At 49.9% G+C, this 10,376-nt stretch overlaps 1 long non-coding RNA gene across 1 annotated transcript; it reads left to right on the top strand.

Moving 5' to 3' along the window:
* Positions 1-427: 427 nt before the first annotated feature.
* On the top strand, positions 428-7,398 carry LOC139008950 (uncharacterized). The gene is made up of 3 exons (XR_011471231.1): positions 428-681; positions 2,582-2,638; positions 6,323-7,398. It is a non-coding gene; the product is annotated as an uncharacterized lncRNA (long non-coding RNA).
* Positions 7,399-10,376: the final 2,978 nt, after the last annotated feature.

Raw genomic sequence — 10,376 nt, 5'->3', positions numbered from 1 at the left:
AGTTCGTCCCATGACTCACAGCATCCAGAACATAAAACAAACTGCTGGTTGCCTGGGAAAAGTACAACTCTTCCTGATCCTGAGTCCCCAGAGAGGTCCAAGTGCGTCTCAAAGAGTCACTGGGTGAGATTGTGACCGGGCCACACCCCACAGCATCCTGCCAGACGTGTACATTCCATGGGGCTTATCATTACCCAGAAATTAGAAAGCCAGGAGGAGAATGTGACAGTTCCAGGGAAAGCCAGTCATGAGATACTGTTCCCTGCAATGAGGAAATGTAGAGGCCAAAACCTTATCTAAAAGTAGTAATTACCGCTGGCAAAGAAGCACAAAGACTGAAGGTTGGATTGGGCAGGAGTTAAGGCGGGAAGGGAAGCTGGGGTGGGAGGGGAGTGCCTGGGGTTCCCTCTCTGTCCTACGCGACTGCCCTTCCCAGGTGTGGTCAACCACAGAATAATTTCCCCTGCAGCTGCCTATGTCTCAGAGGAAACGCTGGATTAAAAGACCCACAGCTTTGTGAGGAGGAAACAAAGCTCTGTTTGTTCTGAAGGGCTTTCCTAGAAATTGGCAGTCCTGTAATTCTGGGAAATTAGGTAACCTTTTGAATAAGAAGGTTCAACCTGTAGAAACAAGGCCTGGAATTCTTTGGAACCAAAAGCTTTGCCAGGGTTGCGAGGTGAGGTGAGTGTCTTCGGGTCCTGACCCCTGTTCTCCCTCTCCCGAGAAAGGGGCCTCAATGTGGAGACCTGGAGTTAGAAGAGGATGTCAGCAGTCCCGACAGGAAAACATCTTCCTCCCCTGAACGAGCCTCTTGCTGGCAGCCTCTCTCAGCCACGATCACTAGCATTTGGCAGAGAGACTCATAGGCAGGTGGGGTGGAGAACCTCAGAGTGGACAAAAGGGAAGGCGCAGGCCAGCTCTGATTGGAGGTGGTTGGCACAAAGAAGCTGGAGGTGAGTTAACTAGAAGCAAACATCTTACGTGACTGATTTGGGGGTGTATTTGGCTTACTTTGGTTGGTCCTGAGCTGGTAAAGGGGGATTAATAGGAAGCTGGTGGTCACTGACCAAGTTGTGCTGGTTCTGGGCTGGTTGTTTCTGAGGCTGTAGGTCAGAGTTCTGTTGTCATCTATGGTCTAGTCCAGTGATGGCGAACCTATGACACGCGAACTCATTTCTTTCTATTTTTCTTTGTTAAGTGGCATTTAAATATATAAAACTAGAGGCCTGGTGCACAAAAATTTGTGCACTGGGGCGGGGGGGGGGGGGGTGTCCCTCAGCCCGACCTGTGCCCTCTCGCAGTCTGAGACCCCTCGGGAGATAACGACCTGCTGGCTTAGGCCTGCTCCTGGGTGGCAGAGGGCAGGCCCAATCCCTAGGTGCAGCCTCTGGTCGGGCTCAGAGCAGGACCGATTGGGGAGTTGGGGCACAACCCCATCATGCACAGAGCAGGGCGGATCAGGAGGTTACAATGCCACCCTCAGTCACGCTCAGGGTAGGGCCAATTTGGGGGTTGGGGCATTGCCCCGTCACACTCAAGGCAGGGTCGATGGGGAGGTTGCGGCGCCACACCCTGTCACGAACAGAGCAGGGCCGATCAGGGGGTTGGGGAGCTGCCCCCTGTCACTCACAGAGCAGGGCCGATCAGGGGGTTGGGGCACCGCAGCCTGTCACACTCAGGGCAGGGCCGATGGGGAGGTTATGGCTCTACCCCGTCACACACAGAGCAGGGCCCGTGGGGGGCGGTTGGGGCACTGCTCTCTATCACCCACAGAGCAGGGCCGATCAGGGGGTTGGGGCGCTGCAGCCTGTCAAACTCAGGGCAGGGCTAAAGGGGAGGTTATGGCTCTACCCCATCAAACACAGAGCAGGGCCCATGGGGGGCGGTTGGGGCACTGCCCTCTATCACCCACAGAGCAGGGCCGATCAGGGGGTTGGGGCGACACCACTGTCACACTCAGGGCAGGGCTGATGGGGAGGTTATGGCTCTACCCTGTCACACACAGAGCAGGGCCGATCAGGGGGTCGGGGCGCTGCACCCTGTCACACACAGAGCCGCAGGGCAATCAGGGGGTTGGGGAGCTCCCCCCTATCAGGCACAGAGCAGGGCTGATCAGGGGGTTGGGGTGCCTTCCCCTGTCACGAACAGAGCAGGGCGGATAGGGAGGTTGTGGCCCCACCCCCTGTCACACAGAGAGCCGCAGGGTAATCAGGGGGTTTGGGCGCTGTCCCCTGTCACGCTGATCCCGGTGCCGGGAGGCCTCGTGGCTCCACTGATCCTGGTGCTGGGAGGCATATTACCCTTTTACTATATAAGATAGAGGCCTGGTGCACGGGTGGGGGCTGGCTGGTTTGCCCTGAAGGGTGTCCTGGATCAGGGTGGGGGTCCCCACTGGGGTGCCTGGCCAGCCTGGGTGAGGGGATGATGGCTGTTTGCAGCTGGTCACACACCCTTCAGGGTGGGGGTCCCCACTGGGGTGCCTGGCCAGTCTGGGTGAGGGGCTAAGGGCTGTTTTTAGGCTGGGGGGGGTGACTGAAGCTCCCAACCGCTCCTTTTTTTCTTTCTTTTTTTTTTATTCTAGGCCAGCTTTAGCTCTGAGGTTTGGCTCCAACTCTTAGGCCTCCGCTGCTGAAAGCAGGTATCTGGTTTGTTTGGGTTCTATAATCGAAACACTGTTTCAACTCCAGCTCTGAGATCCCGGCTGGCTGAAAGCAGGTTTCTGGGGTTTTGTTTAGCTTCTATATTTGTAACAATGTTTCAAACTGCAAGCTCAGAGGCCAGCAGTGGCAGACGGGAATGTTGGAGTCCTCCATCACTGAAGCAAGCAAGCCTCATGTTCGCTTCAAGCTGCCTGGCTGCCGGCCGCCATCTTGGCTGGCAGTTAATTTGCATATCGCTCTGATTAGCCAATGGGAAGGGTAGCGGTGTGACACCAATTTGCATGTTTCTCTTTTATTCGTGTAGATAAATATCAAAATTATAAGTCTTTGTTTTACTATGGTTGCAAATATCAAAAAATTTCTATATGTGACACAGCACCAGAGTTAAGTTAGGGTTTTTCAAAATGCTGACACGCCGAGCTCAAAAGGTTCACCATCACTGCTCTAGTCATTATAGTTGGGTCTCTCATGCCTGAATACCTCAGCTTTCTTTTATCCTTAGAAATACACTCTTCTTTCCAGAGTGAAACCTCAGTCACCATTCAGATGCCACCTCTGCTGAAAATTTCTGCAGGCTCCTCCCTCCACCCCCATCAGAATGTCCCCTCCTTTGTATTGTGTGGCATCACTCTATTCTGCTTCCTATTGGAGTAAAAGAACTTTAATAGCTGCTGTATATTGAATGTGTACTGCAAGACCTTTCTGTACTCTGCAAACTCTCTGCACCTGAAGGCTTGTTTTAAGCCACGGAAGGTTGCTCTGTCCCTACCTGCAGAAAGATACCCCTCCCCACACCTGGCAGTGACTGGTGGATTGGGTAAGTCTCACACCACTTTCCAGTGGACTAAGTTCTAATTCCCCTCTGCTTGAAATGCACTCTTATTAGTTACCTTCCATGCTTTATATTATCTCCCCATCCTCCTAGTCATGTTCCCTGTACCTCCCCCAGGCATAATACTTGCACTCAAATCTTTGTTTCAGGGTCTGCTTCTGGGGAAAACGCAAACAAAGTAGAAAGATCTCATTATCCCCATTTTACAGACTGGGGAAACTGAGGCTCAGAGAGTGGCATATTTCAAAGTCATAAAGTTTATAAAGTACTAAATCCACATTGCTCTTGATTTGCAAATGTGTTATTTTTCTCCCTAATTATTTGAAGCCAGAGACCATATTTTATAGTTTTATAGCCTTCTAGTGTATCTGTAACAGCTCCTTGTGCAATAATGTATCATGTTGACATTTTAAAAAAATTTAATTGAATCCAGCTGTGCATGTGTGTGTTTTAAAGTTCATAGCAGGCTTCCCAAGAACTAGCCAAGACCACTCCTGAAATAATGCCCTGGGATCAGGCTGCCTTCATCCCCTCCAGGCCTCGCCTGGGCAATTCAGGATACTCTCTGTTCACACTCAACCCTGTCCCCAGGATACAACTACCTTCAAAGAAGAAATAACATTTTACTTGGGTTGTTACTTGAGAAGAGCAAGTGTATCCACACTCTTGATATATAGATCACATGTATCTCATTCATAGGAAAAAACAGCTGGGGTCCTTTTCCCCCTAAACCTCCCACACAAACTTTTTTTTTTTTTATTGCTTAAAGCATTACAAAGGGTATTACATATGTGTCCTTTTTTTCCCCCCCGCCCTTGACAATACCCCGGCTTCCCCTACCCCCCAGTGTCTTATGTCCATTGGTTATGCTCATATGCATGCATACAAGTCCTTCGGTTGATCTCTTACCCCCCTCCCTCCTGCCCCCCAATCCTCCCCGGCCTTCCCGCTGCAGTTTGACAATCTGTGTGAGGCAGCTCTGCCTCTGTATCTATTATTGTTCAAAAGTTTATAATGGTCTCTACTATCCATGAATGAGTGAGATCATGTGGTATTTTTCCTTCATTGACTGGCTTATTTCACTTAGCATAATGCTCTCCAGCTTCATCCATGCCGTTGCAAATTGTAAGAGTTCCTTCTTTTTTACAGCAGCATAGTATTCCATCGTGTAGATGTACCACAGTTTTCTAATCCATTCATCTACTGATGGGCACTTAAGCTGTTTCCAGATCTTAGCGATGGTGAATTGTGCTGCTATGAACATATGGGTGCATATATCCTTTCTGATTGGTCCCACACCATCTTACCCTCACCAAAATGTGGGGGGAAACCAGCTTTCATGTCAGAGCAGATCTTTGGGGAAAGCAGCATGGGGCAAAGCATGTCACAAAGTAGGACATCTCCTTGAAGCCGTATCTTCACAAAAGAATTAAATCACCCATGCTGGCCAATCATCCTGATCCTCTATGCCCATTTCATTACAAATACCAAGGAGCAGGAGAAGATGTGACTTTGGGTCACACAGTGAAATATACAGATCTTGTAACATAGAAACCCACACCTGAAACCTGTATGATATTAACCAATGTCACCCCAATAAATTTAACTTACAAAAACAACCAACGAGCTCCTGAAAACTTACTAATCATATCCATGAGAAGTGTGCAAGGAGGGTTAGGATCCAGCAGTGAATGCCGCCAAGGGGCCCTCTGCTTTTGTTGGTTTTCTACTCAGAGTGCTGGGAGTGGGACAAGCCAGGAGCAACCCCACATGATGGAGAGCTGCGGCTGTTGGCAGATCAGCCATCCCCAGACAGACAGCCTGCAGGCCCCACAGGAAGACCAGAGAGAAGGCCCAGAGAAGCCAGCTACAGGCTAAGGTGCAAGCAGGTTGTGTCTGCGGGTTGGGCTTCATACACCTGGGCTCTGGTGGAGACTGGAAGGCAGAGAAAGGTCAGCTCCAGCTCAGGAGAAGGATAAAGGCTGCCACTGCCCTTCTCCCAGAACCTTCTCCCCCAGCTCAAGGAGGGCTAGGGGCAGCAGGATGCTTGCGGCCATTGCTCAGCCCCCAGGAGCAGGCCTCCCCTGCCTTAAGTTTTTTATAGCCTGGACCAGTGATTTTTCAACCTTTTTTCATCTCATGGCACATATAAACTAATTACTAAAATTCTGCGGCACACCAAAAAATACAGTTTTTGCCAATCTGACAAGAAAAAAGTTATGATTTTGATTCATTCAAACCAGATGGCTATTGCTGTGTTGGCTGTCATTTTTTTACTTGGCAATCTAAGGAAAAGAGGTCAGTGCCCCTGACTAAATAGTTAGACATCACATGTTTTAAAAATTCTCGCAGCACACCAGTTGAAAATCACTAGACACGACACATCCCCTGCGAATGAGGCTAAGAAATAGGGACATTAGCTCGTCCCTTACCACCACTGGCTCACCAGGCCCTAAGCAGCCTGGCAAGAAGCCAAGGCCAGACCCAACCTCAGGACAGGGCCCAGACAGTAGTTAGATGGAGCGGCTGGTCGGTTGTCTCTGGAGAGGGACTTTGGTGCCCATTGCCCTAGCTTCAATGGAGGTCTTCTTCCACTTAGCATTCAGGTTCTTCCTGCACCTCTGGACCCACTGCTTCTTAGGGTTAAAATAGAACATCAGGCTTGATGGGGAGGCTGTGGGGAAAATGATGGGTCACCCTGAGACCTGGCAGGAGCCCGGAGCACTTTAGGAGAAGGTGGGTGTGGCAGCCTATGGAGGATGAGCTGCTGTCTAGCCTCCTAGCAAGTTACTACCGTGATGTCATCTCTGTGTCCATGTCTCTGTTTCAGTGCTCATGTTCAGTCACGGTCCTGTCAGACGGAGGAGGCCAAGTCCTGTCTTTACGTCGTGCTGGATGTCTACCCACAGGGAGGAATAAGAAAATGCATCGAAAACCCTCAAGAAAGAAGGTGGATGCCTCCAGTTCACTCACTATGCGAGGAAGTACGGCTGATAAGGATGCCAGGATTGGGAGGGGACAGCGAGATGTACTTTCCCAGGCCAACTCTGAGCTGTGGGTGCCAGGCTATGGATCTGGGCCTAGTGCCAGTGGGAAAATTTCCCAATAATACGAGTGTTACATTTCTATTGAACTCATTTACACAGTGAGTTCACTCTTCCTGCCTTGTGTGAGAGGCAGCTATGAAGTGTCTGGAGTCCTAGGCCACCATTCTGAGCCTTAGTTGTCCACTGTAAAATGGAGATAATTCTATCTGGCTCATATGATAGTCCAGAGGGTTAGTTAAGATAACATTACTATATAGGGTGGGTCAAAAGTAGGTTTATAGTTGTGAGTACGTGAAACACAGAATTTATTCTTATATTATTATTTACTAGAGGCCCAGTGCATGACTTTGTGCACCAGTGGGGTCCCTCGGCCTGGCCTGCGGGATCTGGTCAAAACCAGCTCTCTGACATCCCCCAAGGAGTCCTGGATTGTGAGAGGGCGTAGGCCAGGCCTAGGGACCCCACCTGTGCATGATCGGGACCAAGGAGGGACTACAGGAAAGCTCCAGGGCATGTCCGGCCCTTCTCGCTCAGTCCCAATAGGCCGGAACCCAGCAGCAAGCTAACCTACTGGTTGGAGCGTCTGCTCCCTGGTGGTCAGTGCACATAATAGTGACTGGTTGACCAATCAATTGTCTGCCCCCTTGTGGTCAGTGCACATCATAGCGAGCAGTTGAGCAGCCTTAGCATATCATTAGCATATTATACTTTGGTTGAACGGCCAATTAGATGACCAGACACTTAGCATATTAGGCTTTTATTATATAGGATTTTTGTATTTTCCATATAAACAACTGTAAACCTACTTTTGCCCATGCTGTATGCCCTCAATGGTGCCTAGTATACATTTGGTGCTCAATAAATGATTGTTGACTCTGAATTCTCTTCCTAGTTTTATGGGTGAGGAAGCTGAGGTGACTTCCCCAGTTTCACAGAGCCAGGTCCTCCTGACTTCACTCCTTAGTAACCCTGAGGCTCATCTCCCTGCCCACTCCCAGCAGGTGCCCAGGGAGAAGTACTATTACTTATATTACTCCTGCCTTTGGGAACTCACATTGAGGTGTTATGACACAGGTTAGGCAATTATGATACAGGTTAGGTGTCACACTGGAGAGCAGCAGAAGCCAGCGAAAACTTCCTGGAAGAGGTGACTCCTGAGCTGAGCAAGGCTGATGGAGGTAGGAAGGTCTGAGGGGTAGGAATGGAGACCTCATAGAGAAGCATGTGCCAGGTCCTGGAAGCCAGAGGTATGAATTCAAGGAGGAGGGAGTGACTTGGTCAGCTCTGGAATTTTACAGAAATCACTCTGGCTGAGGATAACCAGTGTGGAGGGATTGTGTGAAGGCTGCGGTAAGAATCCAGGAGGGAGAAGTGGAGGGAGTACGAGTGGGAAGAAGAGGATGGATCTGAGAACTACTCAGGAAGTGAATTTGCCAGGATTTAATGCCCTGTTGGTTGAGGAAGAAGAGGGAGGTGACCAGGATAACACTCAGGTTTCAAACTTGGTTGAGTATGTGCAGGTGGGACCATTCAAGGAAGAGAAGAATCCACCAGGAAAAGCAGGTCTGGGTGAAAGCTATTTGGGACTGTTGAGTTCAGAGTACGGGGGATTCTTGCAGAGCTTTCTAGTAGTAGCAGACAGGGCTATAGGGAAAGGTCTGGAGATCCAAATGTTAGAACAAGAAGGCCCTTAGGGGGTCTCATCTATCCTGACATTTGCAGACAGGGACTATAGGCCCACAGAGATTGCACACGTCCAGACGCCCCCACTCAACCCAAGCCCAGACACTGACAGTATAGCCCCATGGGAAGGACCTAGTCCTAAAGGCTGCCTGTCCAAGGTTTGAGCTCTGCCTCTATTTGTTCACTTGGTGGAGACAGGCCAGGTGTTTAACTCCTCTGAAGTCCAGCCCACTTGCTGTAAGATGGGGGTGTGAAAGGCCACCTCCCAGGATGGTGTGTGTGTGTGGGGGGGGGGGGGGGTCTTGATCTTCAATGAGGACTCCATTCCAGAACCGCCTTTTATGAATTGACAAATCACCACCAGACAGACCTGTATCCCTCCAGCTATTCCCTTAAAGCCCCACTTGGCCCCCTCTAAACTCTTATTTGATCCTCTTATTATCCCTGTTTCACACGTGATGAAACTGGGGCTCAGAGACATTAAATGACTTGCCCAAGACCTCAAAGCCATGTTGCAACAGGGCTGGTCCAGCATCTTCCTGGTAAAGAATTTGTGCCCTTGCCGTGACACCAGGCAGGCCTGCTCTGCTGTGTAGTGTCAATCCCAGCATATCGAGGGCCTTCCTCAATAGTTCTCAAGTCCATCCCTTCCTGTTGACCCTCACTGCCACCACCTTTGCTCAGGCTCCATTAGCACCCTCCTGGATTCCTGCCCCAGCCTCCAAATTAAAGGTGGCTGAAGATGTAGTGTCTGGGGTTTAAAGCAGGGGAGATGGCAGGAGGGCACCATAAAGATGGATGGGCACTGGGATGGGGAGCTTAGAGGATTCAGGAGAGAGGCTGAGGGTGTCTCTGCTACCTATGGTACTCTCCCTCTTTGCTATCAAACACATACAACACACAGTCCCAGAGGACTGGGAACAGGAGATGGTTCTGGGAACCACTTCCCTGGTGGTTCCAAAGTGACAGCCCCAACACCAAGTGTAGAAATGTTTCCCTTCACTTGTCAGATCTGGGCGTCAAGAAGAGTGGGAGGGGCCTCCCAGGCAGAGGAGGGAGCCTCTCACACATCTTACCTTTGTTTGGCTTGGAAATTCAGGAGCCCGAGGTTCATAAAGACTTTTGAGAAGTTGGCTTCATGACAATGGGCAGACCTTGACTGATGCACATGCAGGGGTGGCAGCTGTTCTCTGTGGGAGAGCACAATAAGTCTATTGTTAAGATGAACTTTGCCACATACCCTAAGCATGGCCCTGGGAGGGGTGTGGTCCAGGGGAGCAAAGGAGGTCTAAGTGAAACAGAAACAGAGGTCAAGAGGTAAAGCTCAAAGGAGGAAGACATTCATGGTGGGTGAAGCCATCCAGAGATAGATCTAACCATTTAGATCAGCGGTTCTCAACCTGCGGGTCGCGACCCCTTTGGCGGTCGAACCACCCTTTCACAGGGGTCGCCTAAGACCATCCTGCATATCAGATATTGACATTACGATTCATAACAGTAGCAACATTACAGTTATGAAGTAGCAACGAAAATAATTTTAAGGTTGGGTCACAACATGAGGAACTGTATTTAAAGGGCCAGAAGGTTGAGAAACACTGATTTAGATGATAGTCAGATCCCTATCAAGCAGGGGCATGCAAGCACTTCTTGGCAGAGCTCCGAGTAGGAAATTCAAGCTTCAAATGAGGAAGTCCTATCCAGCCTTGAGATTCAGGAATCCAGAGAAGGGCCCAATTCAGACTCAAGGCCATTAAGGCTCAGAGTCCACTGGAAAGACAAACATAAACAAATAATTACAATATAGGACAATAAGGCATAGGGATCAAAGTGATTAAGATCATGGGCTTTAGAGGCTTAGGCCTGGGTTCAGATTCTGACTGTATCAGCCTCAGTTTTGTCATCTGTGAAGTGGGATGAAACCCTCTGCTTCCCAGTGGTGTTATATGGGGAAAGTGAACTGCTGTACATAAAGTTCCTTGCACAGTGACTGGCCTGAAATAAATGTTAAGGGGACTCATTGCTGGTGCCAGGCACCTGGCAGGTGCAAAGGGCTCTGGAAGTGTAAGGGAAGACTCTGTGTGAGAGATCAGGGGAGCATCAGAGGACAGGCAGGAGCTCCACGGAGACCAGGGGTGAAGAGCATTCCAGGCCAAG

This window comes from Myotis yumanensis, unplaced genomic scaffold (assembly GCF_028538775.1).
Source record: "Myotis yumanensis isolate MYYU_CA2020_CCGP unplaced genomic scaffold, mMyoYum1.0.hap1 SCAF_4, whole genome shotgun sequence".
Classification (NCBI taxonomy): domain Eukaryota; kingdom Metazoa; phylum Chordata; class Mammalia; order Chiroptera; family Vespertilionidae; genus Myotis; species Myotis yumanensis.
This window is presented reverse-complemented; position numbering and strand designations above follow the sequence as displayed.